The 26,202-nt window shown below is 50.7% G+C and overlaps 35 non-coding genes across 35 annotated transcripts; 18 read left to right on the top strand and 17 right to left on the bottom strand.

Annotated features, from left to right (window-relative positions):
- The first annotated feature begins 659 nt into the window (after nt 1-659).
- Nucleotides 660-732, top strand: TRNAR-CCU (transfer RNA arginine (anticodon CCU)). The gene has a single exon. It is a non-coding gene; the product is annotated as a tRNA-Arg (tRNA).
- A 600-nt stretch (nt 733-1,332) lies between these two features.
- Nucleotides 1,333-1,405, bottom strand: TRNAA-AGC (transfer RNA alanine (anticodon AGC)). Its single transcript has one exon. It is a non-coding gene; the product is annotated as a tRNA-Ala (tRNA).
- Nucleotides 1,406-2,099: 694 nt separating this feature from the next.
- Nucleotides 2,100-2,172, top strand: TRNAR-CCU (transfer RNA arginine (anticodon CCU)). The gene has a single exon. It is a non-coding gene; the product is annotated as a tRNA-Arg (tRNA).
- A 600-nt stretch (nt 2,173-2,772) lies between these two features.
- On the bottom strand, nt 2,773-2,845 carry TRNAA-AGC (transfer RNA alanine (anticodon AGC)). The gene has a single exon. It is a non-coding gene; the product is annotated as a tRNA-Ala (tRNA).
- Nucleotides 2,846-3,539: 694 nt separating this feature from the next.
- Nucleotides 3,540-3,612, top strand: TRNAR-CCU (transfer RNA arginine (anticodon CCU)). Its single transcript has one exon. It is a non-coding gene; the product is annotated as a tRNA-Arg (tRNA).
- A 600-nt stretch (nt 3,613-4,212) lies between these two features.
- TRNAA-AGC (transfer RNA alanine (anticodon AGC)) lies at nt 4,213-4,285 on the bottom strand. The gene has a single exon. It is a non-coding gene; the product is annotated as a tRNA-Ala (tRNA).
- Nucleotides 4,286-4,979: 694 nt separating this feature from the next.
- Nucleotides 4,980-5,052, top strand: TRNAR-CCU (transfer RNA arginine (anticodon CCU)). The gene has a single exon. It is a non-coding gene; the product is annotated as a tRNA-Arg (tRNA).
- A 600-nt stretch (nt 5,053-5,652) lies between these two features.
- On the bottom strand, nt 5,653-5,725 carry TRNAA-AGC (transfer RNA alanine (anticodon AGC)). Its single transcript has one exon. It is a non-coding gene; the product is annotated as a tRNA-Ala (tRNA).
- A 694-nt stretch (nt 5,726-6,419) lies between these two features.
- TRNAR-CCU (transfer RNA arginine (anticodon CCU)) lies at nt 6,420-6,492 on the top strand. The gene has a single exon. It is a non-coding gene; the product is annotated as a tRNA-Arg (tRNA).
- A 600-nt stretch (nt 6,493-7,092) lies between these two features.
- TRNAA-AGC (transfer RNA alanine (anticodon AGC)) lies at nt 7,093-7,165 on the bottom strand. Its single transcript has one exon. It is a non-coding gene; the product is annotated as a tRNA-Ala (tRNA).
- Nucleotides 7,166-7,859: 694 nt separating this feature from the next.
- Nucleotides 7,860-7,932, top strand: TRNAR-CCU (transfer RNA arginine (anticodon CCU)). Its single transcript has one exon. It is a non-coding gene; the product is annotated as a tRNA-Arg (tRNA).
- A 600-nt stretch (nt 7,933-8,532) lies between these two features.
- On the bottom strand, nt 8,533-8,605 carry TRNAA-AGC (transfer RNA alanine (anticodon AGC)). Its single transcript has one exon. It is a non-coding gene; the product is annotated as a tRNA-Ala (tRNA).
- A 694-nt stretch (nt 8,606-9,299) lies between these two features.
- Nucleotides 9,300-9,372, top strand: TRNAR-CCU (transfer RNA arginine (anticodon CCU)). The gene has a single exon. It is a non-coding gene; the product is annotated as a tRNA-Arg (tRNA).
- Nucleotides 9,373-9,972: 600 nt separating this feature from the next.
- TRNAA-AGC (transfer RNA alanine (anticodon AGC)) lies at nt 9,973-10,045 on the bottom strand. Its single transcript has one exon. It is a non-coding gene; the product is annotated as a tRNA-Ala (tRNA).
- A 694-nt stretch (nt 10,046-10,739) lies between these two features.
- TRNAR-CCU (transfer RNA arginine (anticodon CCU)) lies at nt 10,740-10,812 on the top strand. The gene has a single exon. It is a non-coding gene; the product is annotated as a tRNA-Arg (tRNA).
- Nucleotides 10,813-11,412: 600 nt separating this feature from the next.
- TRNAA-AGC (transfer RNA alanine (anticodon AGC)) lies at nt 11,413-11,485 on the bottom strand. Its single transcript has one exon. It is a non-coding gene; the product is annotated as a tRNA-Ala (tRNA).
- A 694-nt stretch (nt 11,486-12,179) lies between these two features.
- On the top strand, nt 12,180-12,252 carry TRNAR-CCU (transfer RNA arginine (anticodon CCU)). Its single transcript has one exon. It is a non-coding gene; the product is annotated as a tRNA-Arg (tRNA).
- Nucleotides 12,253-12,852: 600 nt separating this feature from the next.
- On the bottom strand, nt 12,853-12,925 carry TRNAA-AGC (transfer RNA alanine (anticodon AGC)). Its single transcript has one exon. It is a non-coding gene; the product is annotated as a tRNA-Ala (tRNA).
- A 694-nt stretch (nt 12,926-13,619) lies between these two features.
- Nucleotides 13,620-13,692, top strand: TRNAR-CCU (transfer RNA arginine (anticodon CCU)). Its single transcript has one exon. It is a non-coding gene; the product is annotated as a tRNA-Arg (tRNA).
- A 600-nt stretch (nt 13,693-14,292) lies between these two features.
- TRNAA-AGC (transfer RNA alanine (anticodon AGC)) lies at nt 14,293-14,365 on the bottom strand. Its single transcript has one exon. It is a non-coding gene; the product is annotated as a tRNA-Ala (tRNA).
- Nucleotides 14,366-15,059: 694 nt separating this feature from the next.
- On the top strand, nt 15,060-15,132 carry TRNAR-CCU (transfer RNA arginine (anticodon CCU)). The gene has a single exon. It is a non-coding gene; the product is annotated as a tRNA-Arg (tRNA).
- A 600-nt stretch (nt 15,133-15,732) lies between these two features.
- On the bottom strand, nt 15,733-15,805 carry TRNAA-AGC (transfer RNA alanine (anticodon AGC)). Its single transcript has one exon. It is a non-coding gene; the product is annotated as a tRNA-Ala (tRNA).
- A 694-nt stretch (nt 15,806-16,499) lies between these two features.
- TRNAR-CCU (transfer RNA arginine (anticodon CCU)) lies at nt 16,500-16,572 on the top strand. Its single transcript has one exon. It is a non-coding gene; the product is annotated as a tRNA-Arg (tRNA).
- Nucleotides 16,573-17,172: 600 nt separating this feature from the next.
- On the bottom strand, nt 17,173-17,245 carry TRNAA-AGC (transfer RNA alanine (anticodon AGC)). The gene has a single exon. It is a non-coding gene; the product is annotated as a tRNA-Ala (tRNA).
- Nucleotides 17,246-17,939: 694 nt separating this feature from the next.
- TRNAR-CCU (transfer RNA arginine (anticodon CCU)) lies at nt 17,940-18,012 on the top strand. The gene has a single exon. It is a non-coding gene; the product is annotated as a tRNA-Arg (tRNA).
- Nucleotides 18,013-18,612: 600 nt separating this feature from the next.
- On the bottom strand, nt 18,613-18,685 carry TRNAA-AGC (transfer RNA alanine (anticodon AGC)). The gene has a single exon. It is a non-coding gene; the product is annotated as a tRNA-Ala (tRNA).
- Nucleotides 18,686-19,379: 694 nt separating this feature from the next.
- TRNAR-CCU (transfer RNA arginine (anticodon CCU)) lies at nt 19,380-19,452 on the top strand. Its single transcript has one exon. It is a non-coding gene; the product is annotated as a tRNA-Arg (tRNA).
- Nucleotides 19,453-20,052: 600 nt separating this feature from the next.
- TRNAA-AGC (transfer RNA alanine (anticodon AGC)) lies at nt 20,053-20,125 on the bottom strand. Its single transcript has one exon. It is a non-coding gene; the product is annotated as a tRNA-Ala (tRNA).
- A 694-nt stretch (nt 20,126-20,819) lies between these two features.
- TRNAR-CCU (transfer RNA arginine (anticodon CCU)) lies at nt 20,820-20,892 on the top strand. The gene has a single exon. It is a non-coding gene; the product is annotated as a tRNA-Arg (tRNA).
- Nucleotides 20,893-21,492: 600 nt separating this feature from the next.
- Nucleotides 21,493-21,565, bottom strand: TRNAA-AGC (transfer RNA alanine (anticodon AGC)). The gene has a single exon. It is a non-coding gene; the product is annotated as a tRNA-Ala (tRNA).
- Nucleotides 21,566-22,259: 694 nt separating this feature from the next.
- On the top strand, nt 22,260-22,332 carry TRNAR-CCU (transfer RNA arginine (anticodon CCU)). Its single transcript has one exon. It is a non-coding gene; the product is annotated as a tRNA-Arg (tRNA).
- Nucleotides 22,333-22,932: 600 nt separating this feature from the next.
- Nucleotides 22,933-23,005, bottom strand: TRNAA-AGC (transfer RNA alanine (anticodon AGC)). The gene has a single exon. It is a non-coding gene; the product is annotated as a tRNA-Ala (tRNA).
- A 694-nt stretch (nt 23,006-23,699) lies between these two features.
- On the top strand, nt 23,700-23,772 carry TRNAR-CCU (transfer RNA arginine (anticodon CCU)). Its single transcript has one exon. It is a non-coding gene; the product is annotated as a tRNA-Arg (tRNA).
- A 1,367-nt stretch (nt 23,773-25,139) lies between these two features.
- Nucleotides 25,140-25,212, top strand: TRNAR-CCU (transfer RNA arginine (anticodon CCU)). The gene has a single exon. It is a non-coding gene; the product is annotated as a tRNA-Arg (tRNA).
- Nucleotides 25,213-25,812: 600 nt separating this feature from the next.
- TRNAA-AGC (transfer RNA alanine (anticodon AGC)) lies at nt 25,813-25,885 on the bottom strand. Its single transcript has one exon. It is a non-coding gene; the product is annotated as a tRNA-Ala (tRNA).
- Between the last annotated feature and the right edge of the window lie 317 nt (nt 25,886-26,202).

Here is a 26,202-nt window from a genome sequence, read left to right on the forward strand (position 1 = left end):
CTGAAGCACAATCTCCGGCTCACACTTGCTTGGCTGTCCAGGGACCTGTAGTGCATAAAGCCCTTTCTCTTCATCTGCGGCAGAGGAAATCACAATCTCACCCCTTTGCCCAAAACAAAATACCTTCAGTGGAGCTACAAGTAAAGCTGCAGATGGCCATCCATTGCAACGAGGATTGGCCAACCAGGTATTAATAGCAGAGTGACTCCACTGCCACGCCCTTTCACGCTGGACCTGCGCTTGTGATCAAGAGGCTGCACGCCAGTCCCATAGACCCGAGAGCCCAATTGAAAAGGTGCTTGCTTCTCACTTTATTTCTCTCGCTATTTCTTGCTGTTTTAGGCCGCTGACACGCCGCCTGCAGCCAAAGGACCAGCGCTGGAGTGCCCTTTGTCATTTTTACCAGCTGGCCATATTTTACAATCGAGCGTCAGAATACCAAACAGGTAAGAGTTAGGTCTGGGAATTGAGTCCACTTTCCATCGTGTGTCCCATAAAGCGGAAGTGTCCAGCCGAGTGCAAGCAGGTGCCTTTTGCCCGCGTGTGCTGGGACACTGCAGCTTTGGACGTGAGCCAACTTGCCCTTTTCAGTGGGCCAGTACCCGTGACTCCAGTGAGAGAAGAGGAAAAGAAAGAACTTTCCCCTTCTCTGTCGAGTGGCCCCAGTGGCCTAATGGATAAGGCACTGGCCTCCTAAGCCAGGGATTGTGGGTTCGAGTCCCATCTGGGGTGGTTCGTGGCATTTTGTTCACACTTCTGCCAAAGCATGCAAAAGGTTTTTGAGGTAGTAGGGGGTGGGCGCAGGCTAGTACTTTGCTGGGCGCTGTGAAGTCCAGAACGTGCTCTGCTGGTAGCAGACTTTAAATGCCGGGAGACTGCAGAGTGTAGCAACGCCTCATGTCAGCGAAGAGACACAGATGAGTGGTAAGAAAGACAGGGAAAATATGCTTTCTGGAATCAGAGCTCCTGCAGACAGGGCTCACTCTTCTGCCAGCTCCGACCTGCTCCGATGAAAACGAAATAAAAGAGCAAAGGCTGCGCACTTTGAACCAATTATTCGAAGCATCGTATTGAAATGAAATAAAAGGTTAACAGCCCTGGGTGGCATCAAAGTGGAATTTCCTGAATATGTCACCAATGCCATGCAATGCGCCTGTTGCACAGTATCACGCCTGTTGCCGGCCCTCGCGCGGATGACTCTTTGGGATAGCAGAAAGTGGACGGAAGACTTTTAGGATGATAGTAAAAAAAACAGAAGCGAGCACATGACTTTATTTGCGACGATTGGCGAGTTTTGAATAAAATAGTGAAAATGAAGAAAAAGCGTCTTGCTGGAGAATGCGGGCATCGATCCCGCTACCTCTCGCATGCTAAGCGAGCGCTCTACCATCTGAGCTAATTCCCCTCCTCCTCGAAGGCTCTCGATACACTGCTTCAGAGCTGAAGCACAATCTCCGGCTCACACTTGCTTGGCTGTCCAGGGACCTGTAGTGCATAAAGCCCTTTCTCTTCATCTGCGGCAGAGGAAATCACAATCTCACCCCTTTGCCCAAAACAAAATACCTTCAGTGGAGCTACAAGTAAAGCTGCAGATGGCCATCCATTGCAACGAGGATTGGCCAACCAGGTATTAATAGCAGAGTGACTCCACTGCCACGCCCTTTCACGCTGGACCTGCGCTTGTGATCAAGAGGCTGCACGCCAGTCCCATAGACCCGAGAGCCCAATTGAAAAGGTGCTTGCTTCTCACTTTATTTCTCTCGCTATTTCTTGCTGTTTTAGGCCGCTGACACGCCGCCTGCAGCCAAAGGACCAGCGCTGGAGTGCCCTTTGTCATTTTTACCAGCTGGCCATATTTTACAATCGAGCGTCAGAATACCAAACAGGTAAGAGTTAGGTCTGGGAATTGAGTCCACTTTCCATCGTGTGTCCCATAAAGCGGAAGTGTCCAGCCGAGTGCAAGCAGGTGCCTTTTGCCCGCGTGTGCTGGGACACTGCAGCTTTGGACGTGAGCCAACTTGCCCTTTTCAGTGGGCCAGTACCCGTGACTCCAGTGAGAGAAGAGGAAAAGAAAGAACTTTCCCCTTCTCTGTCGAGTGGCCCCAGTGGCCTAATGGATAAGGCACTGGCCTCCTAAGCCAGGGATTGTGGGTTCGAGTCCCATCTGGGGTGGTTCGTGGCATTTTGTTCACACTTCTGCCAAAGCATGCAAAAGGTTTTTGCGGTAGTAGGGGGTGGGCGCAGGCTAGTACTTTGCTGGGCGCTGTGAAGTCCAGAACGTGCTCTGCTGGTAGCAGACTTTAAATGCCGGGAGACTGCAGAGTGTAGCAACGCCTCATGTCAGCGAAGAGACACAGATGAGTGGTAAGAAAGACAGGGAAAATATGCTTTCTGGAATCAGAGCTCCTGCAGACAGGGCTCACTCTTGTGCCAGCTCCGACCTGCTCCGATGAAAACGAAATAAAAGAGCAAAGGCTGCGCACTTTGAACCAATTATTCGAAGCATCGTATTGAAATGAAATAAAAGGTTAACAGCCCTGGGTGGCATCAAAGTGGAATTTCCTGAATATGTCACCAATGCCATGCAATGCGCCTGTTGCACAGTATCACGCCTGTTGCCGGCCCTCGCGCGGATGACTCTTTGGGATAGCAGAAAGTGGACGGAAGACTTTTAGGATGATAGTAAAAAAAACAGAAGCGAGCACATGACTTTATTTGCGACGATTGGCGAGTTTTGAATAAAATAGTGAAAATGAAGAAAGAGCGTCTTGCTGGAGAATGCGGGCATCGATCCCGCTACCTCTCGCATGCTAAGCGAGCGCTCTACCATCTGAGCTAATTCCCCTCCTCCTCGAAGGCTCTCGATACACTGCTTCAGAGCTGAAGCACAATCTCCGGCTCACACTTGCTTGGCTGTCCAGGGACCTGTAGTGCATAAAGCCCTTTCTCTTCATCTGCGGCAGAGGAAATCACAATCTCACCCCTTTGCCCAAAACAAAATACCTTCAGTGGAGCTACAAGTAAAGCTGCAGATGGCCATCCATTGCAACGAGGATTGGCCAACCAGGTATTAATAGCAGAGTGACTCCACTGCCACGCCCTTTCACGCTGGACCTGCGCTTGTGATCAAGAGGCTGCACGCCAGTCCCATAGACCCGCGAGCCCAATTGAAAAGGTGCTTGCTTCTCACTTTATTTCTCTCGCTATTTCTTGCTGTTTTAGGCCGCTGACACGCCGCCTGCAGCCAAAGGACCAGCGCTGGAGTGCCCTTTGTCATTTTTACCAGCTGGCCATATTTTACAATCGAGCGTCAGAATACCAAACAGGTAAGAGTTAGGTCTGGGAATTGAGTCCACTTTCCATCGTGTGTCCCATAAAGCGGAAGTGTCCAGCCGAGTGCAAGCAGGTGCCTTTTGCCCGCGTGTGCTGGGACACTGCAGCTTTGGACGTGAGCCAACTTGCCCTTTTCAGTGGGCCAGTACCCGTGACTCCAGTGAGAGAAGAGGAAAAGAAAGAACTTTCCCCTTCTCTGTTGAGTGGCCCCAGTGGCCTAATGGATAAGGCACTGGCCTCCTAAGCCAGGGATTGTGGGTTCGAGTCCCATCTGGGGTGGTTCGTGGCATTTTGTTCACACTTCTGCCAAAGCATGCAAAAGGTTTTTGCGGTAGTAGGGGGTGGGCGCAGGCTAGTACTTTGCTGGGCGCTGTGAAGTCCAGAACGTGCTCTGCTGGTAGCAGACTTTAAATGCCGGGAGACTGCAGAGTGTAGCAACGCCTCATGTCAGCGAAGAGACACAGATGAGTGGTAAGAAAGACAGGGAAAATATGCTTTCTGGAATCAGAGCTCCTGCAGACAGGGCTCACTCTTGTGCCAGCTCCGACCTGCTCCGATGAAAACGAAATAAAAGAGCAAAGGCTGCGCACTTTGAACCAATTATTCGAAGCATCGTATTGAAATGAAATAAAAGGTTAACAGCCCTGGGTGGCATCAAAGTGGAATTTCCTGAATATGTCACCAATGCCATGCAATGCGCCTGTTGCACAGTATCACGCCTGTTGCCGGCCCTCGCGCGGATGACTCTTTGGGATAGCAGAAAGTGGACGGAAGACTTTTAGGATGATAGTAAAAAAAACAGAAGCGAGCACATGACTTTATTTGCGACGATTGGCGAGTTTTGAATAAAATAGTGAAAATGAAGTAAAAGCGTCTTGCTGGAGAATGCGGGCATCGATCCCGCTACCTCTCGCATGCTAAGCGAGCGCTCTACCATCTGAGCTAATTCCCCTCCTCCTCGAAGGCTCTCGATACACTGCTTCAGAGCTGAAGCACAGTCTCCGGCTCACACTTGCTTGGCTGTCCAGGGACCTGTAGTGCATAAAGCCCTTTCTCTTCATCTGCGGCAGAGGAAATCACAATCTCACCCCTTTGCCCAAAACAAAATACCTTCAGTGGAGCTACAAGTAAAGCTGCAGATGGCCATCCATTGCAACGAGGATTGGCCAACCAGGTATTAATAGCAGAGTGACTCCACTGCCACGCCCTTTCACGCTGGACCTGCGCTTGTGATCAAGAGGCTGCACGCCAGTCCCATAGACCCGAGAGCCCAATTGAAAAGGTGCTTGCTTCTCACTTTATTTCTCTCGCTATTTCTTGCTGTTTTAGGCCGCTGACACGCCGCCTGCAGCCAAAGGACCAGCGCTGGAGTGCCCTTTGTCATTTTGACCAGCTGGCCATATTTTACAATCGAGCGTCAGAATACCAAACAGGTAAGAGTTAGGTCTGGGAATTGAGTCCACTTTCCATCGTGTGTCCCATAAAGCGGAAGTGTCCAGCCGAGTGCAAGCAGGTGCCTTTTGCCCGCGTGTGCTGGGACACTGCAGCTTTGGACGTGAGCCAACTTGCCCTTTTCAGTGGGCCAGTACCCGTGACTCCAGTGAGAGAAGAGGAAAAGAAAGAACTTTCCCCTTCTCTGTCGAGTGGCCCCAGTGGCCTAATGGATAAGGCACTGGCCTCCTAAGCCAGGGATTGTGGGTTCGAGTCCCATCTGGGGTGGTTCGTGGCATTTTGTTCACACTTCTGCCAAAGCATGCAAAAGGTTTTTGCGGTAGTAGGGGGTGGGCGCAGGCTAGTACTTTGCTGGGCGCTGTGAAGTCCAGAACGTGCTCTGCTGGTAGCAGACTTTAAATGCCGGGAGACTGCAGAGTGTAGCAACGCCTCATGTCAGCGAAGAGACACAGATGAGTGGTAAGAAAGACAGGGAAAATATGCTTTCTGGAATCAGAGCTCCTGCAGACAGGGCTCACTCTTCTGCCAGCTCCGACCTGCTCCGATGAAAACGAAATAAAAGAGCAAAGGCTGCGCACTTTGAACCAATTATTCGAAGCATCGTATTGAAATGAAATAAAAGGTTAACAGCCCTGGGTGGCATCAAAGTGGAATTTCCTGAATATGTCACCAATGCCATGCAATGCGCCTGTTGCACAGTATCACGCCTGTTGCCGGCCCTCGCGCGGGTGACTCTTTGGGATAGCAGAAAGTGGACGGAAGACTTTTAGGATGATAGTAAAAAAAACAGAAGCGAGCACATGACTTTATTTGCGACGATTGGCGAGTTTTGAATAAAATAGTGAAAATGAAGAAAAAGCGTCTTGCTGGAGAATGCGGGCATCGATCCCGCTACCTCTCACATGCTAAGCGAGCGCTCTACCATCTGAGCTAATTCCCCTCCTCCTCGAAGGCTCTCGATACACTGCTTCAGAGCTGAAGCACAATCTCCGGCTCACACTTGCTTGGCTGTCCAGGGACCTGTAGTGCATAAAGCCCTTTCTCTTCATCTGCGGCAGAGGAAATCACAATCTCACCCCTTTGCCCAAAACAAAATACCTTCAGTGGAGCTACAAGTAAAGCTGCAGATGGCCATCCATTGCAACGAGGATTGGCCAACCAGGTATTAATAGCAGAGTGACTCCACTGCCACGCCCTTTCACGCTGGACCTGCGCTTGTGATCAAGAGGCTGCACGCCAGTCCCATAGACCCGAGAGCCCAATTGAAAAGGTGCTTGCTTCTCACTTTATTTCTCTCGCTATTTCTTGCTGTTTTAGGCCGCTGACACGCCGCCTGCAGCCAAAGGACCAGCGCTGGAGTGCCCTTTGTCATTTTTACCAGCTGGCCATATTTTACAATCGAGCGTCAGAATACCAAACAGGTAAGAGTTAGGTCTGGGAATTGAGTCCACTTTCCATCGTGTGTCCCATAAAGCGGAAGTGTCCAGCCGAGTGCAAGCAGGTGCCTTTTGCCCGCGTGTGCTGGGACACTGCAGCTTTGGACGTGAGCCAACTTGCCCTTTTCAGTGGGCCAGTACCCGTGACTCCAGTGAGAGAAGAGGAAAAGAAAGAACTTTCCCCTTCTCTGTCGAGTGGCCCCAGTGGCCTAATGGATAAGGCACTGGCCTCCTAAGCCAGGGATTGTGGGTTCGAGTCCCATCTGGGGTGGTTCGTGGCATTTTGTTCACACTTCTGCCAAAGCATGCAAAAGGTTTTTGCGGTAGTAGGGGGTGGGCGCAGGCTAGTACTTTGCTGGGCGCTGTGAAGTCCAGAACGTGCTCTGCTGGTAGCAGACTTTAAATGCCGGGAGACTGCAGAGTGTAGCAACGCCTCATGTCAGCGAAGAGACACAGATGAGTGGTAAGAAAGACAGGGAAAATATGCTTTCTGGAATCAGAGCTCCTGCAGACAGGGCTCACTCTTCTGCCAGCTCCGACCTGCTCCGATGAAAACGAAATAAAAGAGCAAAGGCTGCGCACTTTGAACCAATTATTCGAAGCATCGTATTGAAATGAAATAAAAGGTTAACAGCCCTGGGTGGCATCAAAGTGGAATTTCCTGAATATGTCACCAATGCCATGCAATGCGCCTGTTGCACAGTATCACGCCTGTTGCCGGCCCTCGCGCGGATGACTCTTTGGGATAGCAGAAAGTGGACGGAAGACTTTTAGGATGATAGTAAAAAAAACAGAAGCGAGCACATGACTTTATTTGCGACGATTGGCGAGTTTTGAATAAAATAGTGAAAATGAAGAAAAAGCGTCTTGCTGGAGAATGCGGGCATCGATCCCGCTACCTCTCGCATGCTAAGCGAGCGCTCTACCATCTGAGCTAATTCCCCTCCTCCTCGAAGGCTCTCGATACACTGCTTCAGAGCTGAAGCACAGTCTCCGGCTCACACTTGCTTGGCTGTCCAGGGACCTGTAGTGCATAAAGCCCTTTCTCTTCATCTGCCGCAGAGGAAATCACAATCTCACCCCTTTGCCCAAAACAAAATACCTTCAGTGGAGCTACAAGTAAAGCTGCAGATGGCCATCCATTGCAACGAGGATTGGCCAACCAGGTATTAATAGCAGAGTGACTCCACTGCCACGCCCTTTCACGCTGGACCTGCGCTTGTGATCAAGAGGCTGCACGCCAGTCCCATAGACCCGAGAGCCCAATTGAAAAGGTGCTTGCTTCTCACTTTATTTCTCTCGCTATTTCTTGCTGTTTTAGGCCGCTGACACGCCGCCTGCAGCCAAAGGACCAGCGCTGGAGTGCCCTTTGTCATTTTGACCAGCTGGCCATATTTTACAATCGAGCGTCAGAATACCAAACAGGTAAGAGTTAGGTCTGGGAATTGAGTCCACTTTCCATCGTGTGTCCCATAAAGCGGAAGTGTCCAGCCGAGTGCAAGCAGGTGCCTTTTGCCCGCGTGTGCTGGGACACTGCAGCTTTGGACGTGAGCCAACTTGCCCTTTTCAGTGGGCCAGTACCCGTGACTCCAGTGAGAGAAGAGGAAAAGAAAGAACTTTCCCCTTCTCTGTCGAGTGGCCCCAGTGGCCTAATGGATAAGGCACTGGCCTCCTAAGCCAGGGATTGTGGGTTCGAGTCCCATCTGGGGTGGTTCGTGGCATTTTGTTCACACTTCTGCCAAAGCATGCAAAAGGTTTTTGCGGTAGTAGGGGGTGGGCGCAGGCTAGTACTTTGCTGGGCGCTGTGAAGTCCAGAACGTGCTCTGCTGGTAGCAGACTTTAAATGCCGGGAGACTGCAGAGTGTAGCAACGCCTCATGTCAGCGAAGAGACACAGATGAGTGGTAAGAAAGACAGGGAAAATATGCTTTCTGGAATCAGAGCTCCTGCAGACAGGGCTCACTCTTCTGCCAGCTCCGACCTGCTCCGATGAAAACGAAATAAAAGAGCAAAGGCTGCGCACTTTGAACCAATTATTCGAAGCATCGTATTGAAATGAAATAAAAGGTTAACAGCCCTGGGTGGCATCAAAGTGGAATTTCCTGAATATGTCACCAATGCCATGCAATGCGCCTGTTGCACAGTATCACGCCTGTTGCCGGCCCTCGCGCGGGTGACTCTTTGGGATAGCAGAAAGTGGACGGAAGACTTTTAGGATGATAGTAAAAAAAACAGAAGCGAGCACATGACTTTATTTGCGACGATTGGCGAGTTTTGAATAAAATAGTGAAAATGAAGAAAAAGCATCTTGCTGGAGAATGCGGGCATCGATCCCGCTACCTCTCACATGCTAAGCGAGCGCTCTACCATCTGAGCTAATTCCCCTCCTCCTCGAAGGCTCTCGATACACTGCTTCAGAGCTGAAGCACAATCTCCGGCTCACACTTGCTTGGCTGTCCAGGGACCTGTAGTGCATAAAGCCCTTTCTCTTCATCTGCGGCAGAGGAAATCACAATCTCACCCCTTTGCCCAAAACAAAATACCTTCAGTGGAGCTACAAGTAAAGCTGCAGATGGCCATCCATTGCAACGAGGATTGGCCAACCAGGTATTAATAGCAGAGTGACTCCACTGCCACGCCCTTTCACGCTGGACCTGCGCTTGTGATCAAGAGGCTGCACGCCAGTCCCATAGACCCGAGAGCCCAATTGAAAAGGTGCTTGCTTCTCACTTTATTTCTCTCGCTATTTCTTGCTGTTTTAGGCCGCTGACACGCCGCCTGCAGCCAAAGGACCAGCGCTGGAGTGCCCTTTGTCATTTTTACCAGCTGGCCATATTTTACAATCGAGCGTCAGAATACCAAACAGGTAAGAGTTAGGTCTGGGAATTGAGTCCACTTTCCATCGTGTGTCCCATAAAGCGGAAGTGTCCAGCCGAGTGCAAGCAGGTGCCTTTTGCCCGCGTGTGCTGGGACACTGCAGCTTTGGACGTGAGCCAACTTGCCCTTTTCAGTGGGCCAGTACCCGTGACTCCAGTGAGAGAAGAGGAAAAGAAAGAACTTTCCCCTTCTCTGTCGAGTGGCCCCAGTGGCCTAATGGATAAGGCACTGGCCTCCTAAGCCAGGGATTGTGGGTTCGAGTCCCATCTGGGGTGGTTCGTGGCATTTTGTTCACACTTCTGCCAAAGCATGCAAAAGGTTTTTGCGGTAGTAGGGGGTGGGCGCAGGCTAGTACTTTGCTGGGCGCTGTGAAGTCCAGAACGTGCTCTGCTGGTAGCAGACTTTAAATGCCGGGAGACTGCAGAGTGTAGCAACGCCTCATGTCAGCGAAGAGACACAGATGAGTGGTAAGAAAGACAGGGAAAATATGCTTTCTGGAATCAGAGCTCCTGCAGACAGGGCTCACTCTTCTGCCAGCTCCGACCTGCTCCGATGAAAACGAAATAAAAGAGCAAAGGCTGCGCACTTTGAACCAATTATTCGAAGCATCGTATTGAAATGAAATAAAAGGTTAACAGCCCTGGGTGGCATCAAAGTGGAATTTCCTGAATATGTCACCAATGCCATGCAATGCGCCTGTTGCACAGTATCACGCCTGTTGCCGGCCCTCGCGCGGATGACTCTTTGGGATAGCAGAAAGTGGACGGAAGACTTTTAGGATGATAGTAAAAAAAACAGAAGCGAGCACATGACTTTATTTGCGACGATTGGCGAGTTTTGAATAAAATAGTGAAAATGAAGAAAAAGCGTCTTGCTGGAGAATGCGGGCATCGATCCCGCTACCTCTCGCATGCTAAGCGAGCGCTCTACCATCTGAGCTAATTCCCCTCCTCCTCGAAGGCTCTCGATACACTGCTTCAGAGCTGAAGCACAGTCTCCGGCTCACACTTGCTTGGCTGTCCAGGGACCTGTAGTGCATAAAGCCCTTTCTCTTCATCTGCCGCAGAGGAAATCACAATCTCACCCCTTTGCCCAAAACAAAATACCTTCAGTGGAGCTACAAGTAAAGCTGCAGATGGCCATCCATTGCAACGAGGATTGGCCAACCAGGTATTAATAGCAGAGTGACTCCACTCCCACGCCCTTTCACGCTGGACCTGCGCTTGTGATCAAGAGGCTGCACGCCAGTCCCATAGACCCGAGAGCCCAATTGAAAAGGTGCTTGCTTCTCACTTTATTTCTCTCGCTATTTCTTGCTGTTTTAGGCCGCTGACACGCCGCCTGCAGCCAAAGGACCAGCGCTGGAGTGCCCTTTGTCATTTTTACCAGCTGGCCATATTTTACAATCGAGCGTCAGAATACCAAACAGGTAAGAGTTAGGTCTGGGAATTGAGTCCACTTTCCATCGTGTGTCCCATAAAGCGGAAGTGTCCAGCCGAGTGCAAGCAGGTGCCTCTTGCCCGCGTGTGCTGGGACACTGCAGCTTTGGACGTGAGCCAACTTGCCCTTTTCAGTGGGCCAGTACCCGTGACTCCAGTGAGAGAAGAGGAAAAGAAAGAACTTTCCCCTTCTCTGTCGAGTTGCCCCAGTGGCCTAATGGATAAGGCACTGGCCTCCTAAGCCAGGGATTGTGGGTTCGAGTCCCATCTGGGGTGGTTCGTGGCATTTTGTTCACACTTCTGCCAAAGCATGCAAAAGGTTTTTGAGGTAGTAGGGGGTGGGCGCAGGCTAGTACTTTGCTGGGCGCTGTGAAGTCCAGAACGTGCTCTGCTGGTAGCAGACTTTAAATGCCGGGAGACTGCAGAGTGTAGCAACGCCTCATGTCAGCGAAGAGACACAGATGAGTGGTAAGAAAGACAGGGAAAATATGCTTTCTGGAATCAGAGCTCCTGCAGACAGGGCTCACTCTTCTGCCAGCTCCGACCTGCTCCGATGAAAACGAAATAAAAGAGCAAAGGCTGCGCACTTTGAACCAATTATTCGAAGCATCGTATTGAAATGAAATAAAAGGTTAACAGCCCTGGGTGGCATCAAAGTGGAATTTCCTGAATATGTCACCAATGCCATGCAATGCGCCTGTTGCACAGTATCACGCCTGTTGCCGGCCCTCGCGCGGGTGACTCTTTGGGATAGCAGAAAGTGGACGGAAGACTTTTAGGATGATAGTAAAAAAAACAGAAGCGAGCACATGACTTTATTTGCGACGATTGGCGAGTTTTGAATAAAATAGTGAAAATGAAGAAAAAGCGTCTTGCTGGAGAATGCGGGCATCGATCCCGCTACCTCTCGCATGCTAAGCGAGCGCTCTACCATCTGAGCTAATTCCCCTCCTCCTCGAAGGCTCTCGATACACTGCTTCAGAGCTGAAGCACAATCTCCGGCTCACACTTGCTTGGCTGTCCAGGGACCTGTAGTGCATAAAGCCCTTTCTCTTCATCTGCGGCAGAGGAAATCACAATCTCACCCCTTTGCCCAAAACAAAATACCTTCAGTGGAGCTACAAGTAAAGCTGCAGATGGCCATCCATTGCAACGAGGATTGGCCAACCAGGTATTAATAGCAGAGTGACTCCACTGCCACGCCCTTTCACGCTGGACCTGCGCTTGTGATCAAGAGGCTGCACGCCAGTCCCATAGACCCGAGAGCCCAATTGAAAAGGTGCTTGCTTCTCACTTTATTTCTCTCGCTATTTCTTGCTGTTTTAGGCCGCTGACACGCCGCCTGCAGCCAAAGGACCAGCGCTGGAGTGCCCTTTGTCATTTTTACCAGCTGGCCATATTTTACAATCGAGCGTCAGAATACCAAACAGGTAAGAGTTAGGTCTGGGAATTGAGTCCACTTTCCATCGTGTGTCCCATAAAGCGGAAGTGTCCAGCCGAGTGCAAGCAGGTGCCTTTTGCCCGCGTGTGCTGGGACACTGCAGCTTTGGACGTGAGCCAACTTGCCCTTTTCAGTGGGCCAGTACCCGTGACTCCAGTGAGAGAAGAGGAAAAGAAAGAACTTTCCCCTTCTCTGTCGAGTGGCCCCAGTGGCCTAATGGATAAGGCACTGGCCTCCTAAGCCAGGGATTGTGGGTTCGAGTCCCATCTGGGGTGGTTCGTGGCATTTTGTTCACACTTCTGCCAAAGCATGCAAAAGGTTTTTGCGGTAGTAGGGGGTGGGCGCAGGCTAGTACTTTGCTGGGCGCTGTGAAGTCCAGAACGTGCTCTGCTGGTAGCAGACTTTAAATGCCGGGAGACTGCAGAGTGTAGCAACGCCTCATGTCAGCGAAGAGACACAGATGAGTGGTAAGAAAGACAGGGAAAATATGCTTTCTGGAATCAGAGCTCCTGCAGACAGGGCTCACTCTTCTGCCAGCTCCGACCTGCTCCGATGAAAACGAAATAAAAGAGCAAAGGCTGCGCACTTTGAACCAATTATTCGAAGCATCGTATTGAAATGAAATAAAAGGTTAACAGCCCTGGGTGGCATCAAAGTGGAATTTCCTGAATATGTCACCAATGCCATGCAATGCGCCTGTTGCACAGTATCACGCCTGTTGCCGGCCCTCGCGCGGATGACTCTTTGGGATAGCAGAAAGTGGACGGAAGACTTTTAGGATGATAGTAAAAAAAACAGAAGCGAGCACATGACTTTATTTGCGACGATTGGCGAGTTTTGAATAAAATAGTGAAAATGAAGAAAAAGCGTCTTGCTGGAGAATGCGGGCATCGATCCCGCTACCTCTCGCATGCTAAGCGAGTGCTCTACCATCTGAGCTAATTCCCCTCCTCCTCGAAGGCTCTCGATACACTGCTTCAGAGCTGAAGCACAGTCTCCGGCTCACACTTGCTTGGCTGTCCAGGGACCTGTAGTGCATAAAGCCCTTTCTCTTCATCTGCCGCAGAGGAAATCACAATCTCACCCCTTTGCCCAAAACAAAATACCTTCAGTGGAGCTACAAGTAAAGCTGCAGATGGCCATCCATTGCAACGAGGATTGGCCAACCAGGTATTAATAGCAGAGTGACTCCACTCCCACGCCCTTTCACGCTGGACCTGCGCTTGTGATCAAGAGGCTGCACGCCAGTCCCATAGACCCGAGAGCCCAATTGAAAAGGTGCTTGCTTCTCACTTTATTTCTCTCGCTATTTCTTGCTGTTTTAGGCCGCTGACACGCCGCCTGCAGCCAAAGGACCAGCGCTGGAGTGCCCTTTGTCATTTTTACCAGCTGGCCATATTTTACAATCGAGCGTCAGAATACCAAACAGGTAAGAGTTAGGTCTGGGAATTGAGTCCACTTTCCATCGTGTGTCCCATAAAGCGGAAGTGTCCAGCCGAGTGCAAGCAGGTGCCTCTTGCCCGCGTGTGCTGGGACACTGCAGCTTTGGACGTGAGCCAACTTGCCCTTTTCAGTGGGCCAGTACCCGTGACTCCAGTGAGAGAAGAGGAAAAGAAAGAACTTTCCCCTTCTCTGTCGAGTTGCCCCAGTGGCCTAATGGATAAGGCACTGGCCTCCTAAGCCAGGGATTGTGGGTTCGAGTCCCATCTGGGGTGGTTCGTGGCATTTTGTTCACACTTCTGCCAAAGCATGCAAAAGGTTTTTGAGGTAGTAGGGGGTGGGCGCAGGCTAGTACTTTGCTGGGCGCTGTGAAGTCCAGAACGTGCTCTGCTGGTAGCAGACTTTAAATGCCGGGAGACTGCAGAGTGTAGCAACGCCTCATGTCAGCGAAGAGACACAGATGAGTGGTAAGAAAGACAGGGAAAATATGCTTTCTGGAATCAGAGCTCCTGCAGACAGGGCTCACTCTTCTGCCAGCTCCGACCTGCTCCGATGAAAACGAAATAAAAGAGCAAAGGCTGCGCACTTTGAACCAATTATTCGAAGCATCGTATTGAAATGAAATAAAAGGTTAACAGCCCTGGGTGGCATCAAAGTGGAATTTCCTGAATATGTCACCAATGCCATGCAATGCGCCTGTTGCACAGTATCACGCCTGTTGCCGGCCCTCGCGCGGGTGACTCTTTGGGATAGCAGAAAGTGGACGGAAGACTTTTAGGATGATAGTAAAAAAAACAGAAGCGAGCACATGACTTTATTTGCGACGATTGGCGAGTTTTGAATAAAATAGTGAAAATGAAGAAAAAGCGTCTTGCTGGAGAATGCGGGCATCGATCCCGCTACCTCTCGCATGCTAAGCGAGCGCTCTACCATCTGAGCTAATTCCCCTCCTCCTCGAAGGCTCTCGATACACTGCTTCAGAGCTGAAGCACAATCTCCGGCTCACACTTGCTTGGCTGTCCAGGGACCTGTAGTGCATAAAGCCCTTTCTCTTCATCTGCGGCAGAGGAAATCACAATCTCACCCCTTTGCCCAAAACAAAATACCTTCAGTGGAGCTACAAGTAAAGCTGCAGATGGCCATCCATTGCAACGAGGATTGGCCAACCAGGTATTAATAGCAGAGTGACTCCACTGCCACGCCCTTTCACGCTGGACCTGCGCTTGTGATCAAGAGGCTGCACGCCAGTCCCATAGACCCGAGAGCCCAATTGAAAAGGTGCTTGCTTCTCACTTTATTTCTCTCGCTATTTCTTGCTGTTTTAGGCCGCTGACACGCCGCCTGCAGCCAAAGGACCAGCGCTGGAGTGCCCTTTGTCATTTTTACCAGCTGGCCATATTTTACAATCGAGCGTCAGAATACCAAACAGGTAAGAGTTAGGTCTGGGAATTGAGTCCACTTTCCATCGTGTGTCCCATAAAGCGGAAGTGTCCAGCCGAGTGCAAGCAGGTGCCTTTTGCCCGCGTGTGCTGGGACACTGCAGCTTTGGACGTGAGCCAACTTGCCCTTTTCAGTGGGCCAGTACCCGTGACTCCAGTGAGAGAAGAGGAAAAGAAAGAACTTTCCCCTTCTCTGTCGAGTGGCCCCAGTGGCCTAATGGATAAGGCACTGGCCTCCTAAGCCAGGGATTGTGGGTTCGAGTCCCATCTGGGGTGGTTCGTGGCATTTTGTTCACACTTCTGCCAAAGCATGCAAAAGCTTTTTGCGGTAGTAGGGGGTGGGCGCAGGCTAGTACTTTGCTGGGCGCTGTGAAGTCCAGAACGTGCTCTGCTGGTAGCAGACTTTAAATGCCGGGAGACTGCAGAGTGTAGCAACGCCTCATGTCAGCGAAGAGACACAGATGAGTGGTAAGAAAGACAGGGAAAATATGCTTTCTGGAATCAGAGCTCCTGCAGACAGGGCTCACTCTTGTGCCAGCTCCGACCTGCTCCGATGAAAACGAAATAAAAGAGCAAAGGCTGCGCACTTTGAACCAATTATTCGAAGCATCGTATTGAAATGAAATAAAAGGTTAACAGCCCTGGGTGGCATCAAAGTGGAATTTCCTGAATATGTCACCAATGCCATGCAATGCGCCTGTTGCACAGTATCACGCCTGTTGCCGGCCCTCGCGCGGGTGACTCTTTGGGATAGCAGAAAGTGGACGGAAGACTTTTAGGATGATAGTAAAAAAAACAGAAGCGAGCACATGACTTTATTTGCGACGATTGGCGAGTTTTGAATAAAATAGTGAAAATGAAGAAAAAGCGTCTTGCTGGAGAATGCGGGCATCGATCCCGCTACCTCTCACATGCTAAGCGAGCGCTCTACCATCTGAGCTAATTCCCCTCCTCCTCGAAGGCTCTCGATACACTGCTTCAGAGCTGAAGCACAATCTCCGGCTCACACTTGCTTGGCTGTCCAGGGACCTGTAGTGCATAAAGCCCTTTCTCTTCATCTGCGGCAGAGGAAATCACAATCTCACCCCTTTGCCCAAAACAAAATACCTTCAGTGGAGCTACAAGTAAAGCTGCAGATGGCCATCCATTGCAACGAGGATTGGCCAACCAGGTATTAATAGCAGAGTGACTCCACTGCCACGCCCTTTCACGCTGGACCTGCGCTTGTGATCAAGAGGCTGCACGCCAGTCCCATAGACCCGAGAGCCCAATTGAAAAGGTGCTTGCTTCTCACTTTATTTCTCTCGCTATTTCTTGCTGTTTTAGGCCGCTGACACGCCGCCTGCAGCCAAAGGACCAGCGCTGGAGTGCCCTTTGTCATTTTTACCAGCTGGCCATATTTTACAATCGAGCGTCAGAATACCAAACAGGTAAGAGTTAGGTCTGGGAATTGAGTCCACTTTCCATCGTGTGTCCCATAAAGCGGAAGTGTCCAGCCGAGTGCAAGCAGGTGCCTTTTGCCCGCGTGTGCTGGGACACTGCAGCTTTGGACGTGAGCCAACTTGCCCTTTTCAGTGGGCCAGTACCCGTGACTCCAGTGAGAGAAGAGGAAAAGAAAGAACTTTCCCCTTCTCTGTCGAGTGGCCCCAGTGGCCTAATGGATAAGGCACTGGCCTCCTAAGCCAGGGATTGTGGGTTCGAGTCCCATCTGGGGTGGTTCGTGGCATTTTGTTCACACTTCTGCCAAAGCATGCAAAAGGTTTTTGCGGTAGTAGGGGGTGGGCGCAGGCTAGTACTTTGCTGGGCGCTGTGAAGTCCAGAACGTGCTCTGCTGGTAGCAGACTTTAAATGCCGGGAGACTGCAGAGTGTAGCAACGCCTCATGTCAGCGAAGAGACACAGATGAGTGGTAAGAAAGACAGGGAAAATATGCTTTCTGGAATCAGAGCTCCTGCAGACAGGGCTCACTCTTCTGCCAGCTCCGACCTGCTCCGATGAAAACGAAATAAAAGAGCAAAGGCTGCGCACTTTGAACCAATTATTCGAAGCATCGTATTGAAATGAAATAAAAGGTTAACAGCCCTGGGTGGCATCAAAGTGGAATTTCCTGAATATGTCACCAATGCCATGCAATGCGCCTGTTGCACAGTATCACGCCTGTTGCCGGCCCTCGCGCGGATGACTCTTTGGGATAGCAGAAAGTGGACGGAAGACTTTTAGGATGATAGTAAAAAAAACAGAAGCGAGCACATGACTTTATTTGCGACGATTGGCGAGTTTTGAATAAAATAGTGAAAATGAAGAAAAAGCATCTTGCTGGAGAATGCGGGCATCGATCCCGCTACCTCTCGCATGCTAAGCGAGCGCTCTACCATCTGAGCTAATTCCCCTCCTCCTCGAAGGCTCTCGATACACTGCTTCAGAGCTGAAGCACAGTCTCCGGCTCACACTTGCTTGGCTGTCCAGGGACCTGTAGTGCATAAAGCCCTTTCTCTTCATCTGCCGCAGAGGAAATCACAATCTCACCCCTTTGCCCAAAACAAAGTACCTTCAGTGGAGCTACAAGTAAAGCTGCAGATGGCCATCCATTGCAACGAGGATTGGCCAACCAGGTATTAATAGCAGAGTGACTCCACTCCCACGCCCTTTCACGCTGGACCTGCGCTTGTGATCAAGAGGCTGCACGCCAGTCCCATAGACCCGAGAGCCCAATTGAAAAGGTGCTTGCTTCTCACTTTATTTCTCTCGCTATTTCTTGCTGTTTTAGGCCGCTGACACGCCGCCTGCAGCCAAAGGACCAGCGCTGGAGTGCCCTTTGTCATTTTTACCAGCTGGCCATATTTTACAATCGAGCGTCAGAATACCAAACAGGTAAGAGTTAGGTCTGGGAATTGAGTCCACTTTCCATCGTGTGTCCCATAAAGCGGAAGTGTCCAGCCGAGTGCAAGCAGGTGCCTCTTGCCCGCGTGTGCTGGGACACTGCAGCTTTGGACGTGAGCCAACTTGCCCTTTTCAGTGGGCCAGTACCCGTGACTCCAGTGAGAGAAGAGGAAAAGAAAGAACTTTCCCCTTCTCTGTCGAGTTGCCCCAGTGGCCTAATGGATAAGGCACTGGCCTCCTAAGCCAGGGATTGTGGGTTCGAGTCCCATCTGGGGTGGTTCGTGGCATTTTGTTCACACTTCTGCCAAAGCATGCAAAAGGTTTTTGAGGTAGTAGGGGGTGGGCGCAGGCTAGTACTTTGCTGGGCGCTGTGAAGTCCAGAACGTGCTCTGCTGGTAGCAGACTTTAAATGCCGGGAGACTGCAGAGTGTAGCAACGCCTCATGTCAGCGAAGAGACACAGATGAGTGGTAAGAAAGACAGGGAAAATATGCTTTCTGGAATCAGAGCTCCTGCAGACAGGGCTCACTCTTCTGCCAGCTCCGACCTGCTCCGATGAAAACGAAATAAAAGAGCAAAGGCTGCGCACTTTGAACCAATTATTCGAAGCATCGTATTGAAATGAAATAAAAGGTTAACAGCCCTGGGTGGCATCAAAGTGGAATTTCCTGAATATGTCACCAATGCCATGCAATGCGCCTGTTGCACAGTATCACGCCTGTTGCCGGCCCTCGCGCGGGTGACTCTTTGGGATAGCAGAAAGTGGACGGAAGACTTTTAGGATGATAGTAAAAAAAACAGAAGCGAGCACATGACTTTATTTGCGACGATTGGCGAGTTTTGAATAAAATAGTGAAAATGAAGAAAAAGCGTCTTGCTGGAGAATGCGGGCATCGATCCCGCTACCTCTCGCATGCTAAGCGAGCGCTCTACCATCTGAGCTAATTCCCCTCCTCCTCGAAGGCTCTCGATACACTGCTTCAGAGCTGAAGCACAATCTCCGGCTCACACTTGCTTGGCTGTCCAGGGACCTGTAGTGCATAAAGCCCTTTCTCTTCATCTGCGGCAGAGGAAATCACAATCTCACCCCTTTGCCCAAAACAAAATACCTTCAGTGGAGCTACAAGTAAAGCTGCAGATGGCCATCCATTGCAACGAGGATTGGCCAACCAGGTATTAATAGCAGAGTGACTCCACTGCCACGCCCTTTCACGCTGGACCTGCGCTTGTGATCAAGAGGCTGCACGCCAGTCCCATAGACCCGCGAGCCCAATTGAAAAGGTGCTTGCTTCTCACTTTATTTCTCTCGCTATTTCTTGCTGTTTTAGGCCGCTGACACGCCGCCTGCAGCCAAAGGACCAGCGCTGGAGTGCCCTTTGTCATTTTTACCAGCTGGCCATATTTTACAATCGAGCGTCAGAATACCAAACAGGTAAGAGTTAGGTCTGGGAATTGAGTCCACTTTCCATCGTGTGTCCCATAAAGCGGAAGTGTCCAGCCGAGTGCAAGCAGGTGCCTTTTGCCCGCGTGTGCTGGGACACTGCAGCTTTGGACGTGAGCCAACTTGCCCTTTTCAGTGGGCCAGTACCCGTGACTCCAGTGAGAGAAGAGGAAAAGAAAGAACTTTCCCCTTCTCTGTTGAGTGGCCCCAGTGGCCTAATGGATAAGGCACTGGCCTCCTAAGCCAGGGATTGTGGGTTCGAGTCCCATCTGGGGTGGTTCGTGGCATTTTGTTCACACTTCTGCCAAAGCATGCAAAAGGTTTTTGCGGTAGTAGGGGGTGGGCGCAGGCTAGTACTTTGCTGGGCGCTGTGAAGTCCAGAACGTGCTCTGCTGGTAGCAGACTTTAAATGCCAGGAGACTGCAGAGTGTAGCAACGCCTCATGTCAGCGAAGAGACACAGATGAGTGGTAAGAAAGACAGGGAAAATATGCTTTCTGGAATCAGAGCTCCTGCAGACAGGGCTCACTCTTGTGCCAGCTCCGACCTGCTCCGATGAAAACGAAATAAAAGAGCAAAGGCTGCGCACTTTGAACCAATTATTCGAAGCATCGTATTGAAATGAAATAAAAGGTTAACAGCCCTGGGTGGCATCAAAGTGGAATTTCCTGAATATGTCACCAATGCCATGCAATGCGCCTGTTGCACAGTATCACGCCTGTTGCCGGCCCTCGCGCGGGTGACTCTTTGGGATAGCAGAAAGTGGACGGAAGACTTTTAGGATGATAGTAAAAAAAACAGAAGCGAGCACATGACTTTATTTGCGACGATTGGCGAGTTTTGAATAAAATAGTGAAAATGAAGAAAAAGCGTCTTGCTGGAGAATGCGGGCATCGATCCCGCTACCTCTCGCATGCTAAGCGAGCGCTCTACCATCTGAGCTAATTCCCCTCCTCCTCGAAGGCTCTCGATACACTGCTTCAGAGCTGAAGCACAATCTCCGGCTCACACTTGCTTGGCTGTCCAGGGACCTGTAGTGCATAAAGCCCTTTCTCTTCATCTGCGGCAGAGGAAATCACAATCTCACCCCTTTGCCCAAAACAAAATACCTTCAGTGGAGCTACAAGTAAAGCTGCAGATGGCCATCCATTGCAACGAGGATTGGCCAACCAGGTATTAATAGCAGAGTGACTCCACTGCCACGCCCTTTCACGCTGGACCTGCGCTTGTGATCAAGAGGCTGCACGCCAGTCCCATAGACCCGAGAGCCCAATTGAAAAGGTGCTTGCTTCTCACTTTATTTCTCTCGCTATTTCTTGCTGTTTTAGGCCGCTGACACGCCGCCTGCAGCCAAAGGACCAGCGCTGGAGTGCCCTTTGTCATTTTTACCAGCTGGCCATATTTTACAATCGAGCGTCAGAATACCAAACAGGTAAGAGTTAGGTCTGGGAATTGAGTCCACTTTCCATCGTGTGTCCCATAAAGCGGAAGTGTCCAGCCGAGTGCAAGCAGGTGCCTTTTGCCCGCGTGTGCTGGGACACTGCAGCTTTGGACGTGAGCCAACTTGCCCTTTTCAGTGGGCCAGTACCCGTGACTCCAGTGAGAGAAGAGGAAAAGAAAGAACTTTCCCCTTCTCTGTCGAGTGGCCCCAGTGGCCTAATGGATAAGGCACTGGCCTCCTAAGCCAGGGATTGTGGGTTCGAGTCCCATCTGGGGTGGTTCGTGGCATTTTGTTCACACTTCTGCCAAAGCATGCAAAAGGTTTTTGCGGTAGTAGGGGGTGGGCGCAGGCTAGTACTTTGCTGGGCGCTGTGAAGTCCAGAACGTGCTCTGCTGGTAGCAGACTTTAAATGCCGGGAGACTGCAGAGTGTAGCAACGCCTCATGTCAGCGAAGAGACACAGATGAGTGGTAAGAAAGACAGGGAAAATATGCTTTCTGGAATCAGAGCTCCTGCAGACAGGGCTCACTCTTCTGCCAGCTCCGACCTGCTCCGATGAAAACGAAATAAAAGAGCAAAGGCTGCGCACTTTGAACCAATTATTCGAAGCATCGTATTGAAATGAAATAAAAGGTTAACAGCCCTGGGTGGCATCAAAGTGGAATTTCCTGAATATGTCACCAATGCCATGCAATGCGCCTGTTGCACAGTATCACGCCTGTTGCCGGCCCTCGCGCGGATGACTCTTTGGGATAGCAGAAAGTGGACGGAAGACTTTTAGGATGATAGTAAAAAAAACAGAAGCGAGCACATGACTTTATTTGCGACGATTGGCGAGTTTTGAATAAAATAGTGAAAATGAAGAAAAAGCGTCTTGCTGGAGAATGCGGGCATCGATCCCGCTACCTCTCGCATGCTAAGCGAGCGCTCTACCATCTGAGCTAATTCCCCTCCTCCTCGAAGGCTCTCGATACACTGCTTCAGAGCTGAAGCACAGTCTCCGGCTCACACTTGCTTGGCTGTCCAGGGACCTGTAGTGCATAAAGCCCTTTCTCTTCATCTGCCGCAGAGGAAATCACAATCTCACCCCTTTGCCCAAAACAAAATACCTTCAGTGGAGCTACAAGTAAAGCTGCAGATGGCCATCCATTGCAACGAGGATTGGCCAACCAGGTATTAATAGCAGAGTGACTCCACTCCCACGCCCTTTCACGCTGGACCTGCGCTTGTGATCAAGAGGCTGCACGCCAGTCCCATAGACCCGAGAGCCCAATTGAAAAGGTGCTTGCTTCTCACTTTATTTCTCTCGCTATTTCTTGCTGTTTTAGGCCGCTGACACGCCGCCTGCAGCCAAAGGACCAGCGCTGGAGTGCCCTTTGTCATTTTTACCAGCTGGCCATATTTTACAATCGAGCGTCAGAATACCAAACAGGTAAGAGTTAGGTCTGGGAATTGAGTCCACTTTCCATCGTGTGTCCCATAAAGCGGAAGTGTCCAGCCGAGTGCAAGCAGGTGCCTCTTGCCCGCGTGTGCTGGGACACTGCAGCTTTGGACGTGAGCCAACTTGCCCTTTTCAGTGGGCCAGTACCCGTGACTCCAGTGAGAGAAGAGGAAAAGAAAGAACTTTCCCCTTCTCTGTCGAGTTGCCCCAGTGGCCTAATGGATAAGGCACTGGCCTCCTAAGCCAGGGATTGTGGGTTCGAGTCCCATCTGGGGTGGTTCGTGGCATTTTGTTCACACTTCTGCCAAAGCATGCAAAAGGTTTTTGAGGTAGTAGGGGGTGGGCGCAGGCTAGTACTTTGCTGGGCGCTGTGAAGTCCAGAACGTGCTCTGCTGGTAGCAGACTTTAAATGCCGGGAGACTGCAGAGTGTAGCAACGCCTCATGTCAGCGAAGAGACACAGATGAGTGGTAAGAAAGACAGGGAAAATATGCTTTCTGGAATCAGAGCTCCTGCAGACAGGGCTCACTCTTCTGCCAGCTCCGACCTGCTCCGATGAAAACGAAATAAAAGAGCAAAGGCTGCGCACTTTGAACCAATTATTCGAAGCATCGTATTGAAATGAAATAAAAGGTTAACAGCCCTGGGTGGCATCAAAGTGGAATTTCCTGAATATGTCACCAATGCCATGCAATGCGCCTGTTGCACAGTATCACGCCTGTTGCCGGCCCTCGCGCGGGTGACTCTTTGGGATAGCAGAAAGTGGACGGAAGACTTTTAGGATGATAGTAAAAAAAACAGAAGCGAGCACATGACTTTATTTGCGACGATTGGCGAGTTTTGAATAAAATAGTGAAAATGAAGAAAAAGCGTCTTGCTGGAGAATGCGGGCATCGATCCCGCTACCTCTCGCATGCTAAGCGAGCGCTCTACCATCTGAGCTAATTCCCCTCCTCCTCGAAGGCTCTCGATACACTGCTTCAGAGCTGAAGCACAATCTCCGGCTCACACTTGCTTGGCTGTCCAGGGACCTGTAGTGCATAAAGCCCTTTCTCTTCATCTGCGGCAGAGGAAATCACAATCTCACCCCTTTGCCCAAAACAAAATACCTTCAGTGGAGCTACAAGTAAAGCTGCAGATGGCCATCCATTGCAACGAGGATTGGCCAACCAGGTATTAATAGCAGAGTGACTCCACTGCCACGCCCTTTCACGCTGGACCTGCGCTTGTGATCAAGAGGCTGCACGCCAGTCCCATAGACCCGAGAGCCCAATTGAAAAGGTGCTTGCTTCTCACTTTATTTCTCTCGCTATTTCTTGCTGTTTTAGGCCGCTGACACGCCGCCTGCAGCCAAAGGACCAGCGCTGGAGTGCCCTTTGTCATTTTTACCAGCTGGCCATATTTTACAATCGAGCGTCAGAATACCAAACAGGTAAGAGTTAGGTCTGGGAATTGAGTCCACTTTCCATCGTGTGTCCCATAAAGCGGAAGTGTCCAGCCGAGTGCAAGCAGGTGCCTTTTGCCCGCGTGTGCTGGGACACTGCAGCTTTGGACGTGAGCCAACTTGCCCTTTTCAGTGGGCCAGTACCCGTGACTCCAGTGAGAGAAGAGGAAAAGAAAGAACTTTCCCCTTCTCTGTCGAGTGGCCCCAGTGGCCTAATGGATAAGGCACTGGCCTCCTAAGCCAGGGATTGTGGGTTCGAGTCCCATCTGGGGTGGTTCGTGGCATTTTGTTCACACTTCTGCCAAAGCATGCAAAAGGTTTTTGCGGTAGTAGGGGGTGGGCGCAGGCTAGTACTTTGCTGGGCGCTGTGAAGTCCAGAACGTGCTCTGCTGGTAGCAGACTTTAAATGCCGGGAGACTGCAGAGTGTAGCAACGCCTCATGTCAGCGAAGAGACACAGATGAGTGGTAAGAAAGACAGGGAAAATATGCTTTCTGGAATCAGAGCTCCTGCAGACAGGGCTCACTCTTGTGCCAGCTCCGACCTGCTCCGATGAAAACGAAATAAAAGAGCAAAGGCTGCGCACTTTGAACCAATTATTCGAAGCATCGTATTGAAATGAAATAAAAGGTTAACAGCCCTGGGTGGCATCAAAGTGGAATTTCCTGAATATGTCACCAATGCCATGCAATGCGCCTGTTGCACAGTATCACGCCTGTTGCCGGCCCTCGCGCGGGTGACTCTTTGGGATAGCAGAAAGTGGACGGAAGACTTTTAGGATGATAGTAAAAAAAACAGAAGCGAGCACATGACTTTATTTGCGACGATTGGCGAGTTTTGAATAAAATAGTGAAAATGAAGAAAAAGCGTCTTGCTGGAGAATGCGGGCATCGATCCCGCTACCTCTCACATGCTAAGCAAGCGCTCTACCATCTGAGCTAATTCCCCTCCTCCTCGAAGGCTCTCGATACACTGCTTCAGAGCTGAAGCACAATCTCCGGCTCACACTTGCTTGGCTGTCCAGGGACCTGTAGTGCATAAAGCCCTTTCTCTTCATCTGCGGCAGAGGAAATCACAATCTCACCCCTTTGCCCAAAACAAAATACCTTCAGTGGAGCTACAAGTAAAGCTGCAGATGGCCATCCATTGCAACGAGGATTGGCCAACCAGGTATTAATAGCAGAGTGACTCCACTGCCACGCCCTTTCACGCTGGACCTGCGCTTGTGATCAAGAGGCTGCACGCCAGTCCCATAGACCCGAGAGCCCAATTGAAAAGGTGCTTGCTTCTCACTTTATTTCTCTCGCTATTTCTTGCTGTTTTAGGCCGCTGACACGCCGCCTGCAGCCAAAGGACCAGCGCTGGAGTGCCCTTTGTCATTTTTACCAGCTGGCCATATTTTACAATCGAGCGTCAGAATACCAAACAGGTAAGAGTTAGGTCTGGGAATTGAGTCCACTTTCCATCGTGTGTCCCATAAAGCGGAAGTGTCCAGCCGAGTGCAAGCAGGTGCCTTTTGCCCGCGTGTGCTGGGACACTGCAGCTTTGGACGTGAGCCAACTTGCCCTTTTCAGTGGGCCAGTACCCGTGACTCCAGTGAGAGAAGAGGAAAAGAAAGAACTTTCCCCTTCTCTGTCGAGTTGCCCCAGTGGCCTAATGGATAAGGCACTGGCCTCCTAAGCCAGGGATTGTGGGTTCGAGTCCCATCTGGGGTGGTTCGTGGCATTTTGTTCACACTTCTGCCAAAGCATGCAAAAGGTTTTTGCGGTAGTAGGGGGTGGGCGCAGGCTAGTACTTTGCTGGGCGCTGTGAAGTCCAGAACGTGCTCTGCTGGTAGCAGACTTTAAATGCCGGGAGACTGCAGAGTGTAGCAACGCCTCATGTCAGCGAAGAGACACAGATGAGTGGTAAGAAAGACAGGGAAAATATGCTTTCTGGAATCAGAGCTCCTGCAGACAGGGCTCACTCTTCTGCCAGCTCCGACCTGCTCCGATGAAAACGAAATAAAAGAGCAAAGGCTGCGCACTTTGAACCAATTATTCGAAGCATCGTATTGAAATGAAATAAAAGGTTAACAGCCCTGGGTGGCATCAAAGTGGAATTTCCTGAATATGTCACCAATGCCATGCAATGCGCCTGTTGCACAGTATCACGCCTGTTGCCGGCCCTCGCGCGGATGACTCTTTGGGATAGCAGAAAGTGGACGGAAGACTTTTAGGATGATAGTAAAAAAAACAGAAGCGAGCACATGACTTTATTTGCGACGATTGGCGAGTTTTGAATAAAATAGTGAAAATGAAGAAAAAGCGTCTTGCTGGAGAATGCGGGCATCGATCCCGCTACCTCTCGCATGCTAAGCGAGCGCTCTACCATCTGAGCCAATTCCCCTCCTCCTCGAAGGCTCTCGATACACTGCTTCAGAGCTGAAGCACAGTCTCCGGCTCACACTTGCTTGGCTGTCCAGGGACCTGTAGTGCATAAAGCCCTTTCTCTTCATCTGCCGCAGAGGAAATCACAATCTCACCCCTTTGCCCAAAACAAAATACCTTCAGTGGAGCTACAAGTAAAGCTGCAGATGGCCATCCATTGCAACGAGGATTGGCCAACCAGGTATTAATAGCAGAGTGACTCCACTCCCACGCCCTTTCACGCTGGACCTGCGCTTGTGATCAAGAGGCTGCACGCCAGTCCCATAGACCCGAGAG

Source organism: Ambystoma mexicanum, chromosome 5q (assembly GCF_040938575.1).
Source record: "Ambystoma mexicanum isolate Mex_15411 chromosome 5q, UKY_AmexF1_1, whole genome shotgun sequence".
NCBI lineage: Eukaryota > Metazoa > Chordata > Amphibia > Caudata > Ambystomatidae > Ambystoma > Ambystoma mexicanum.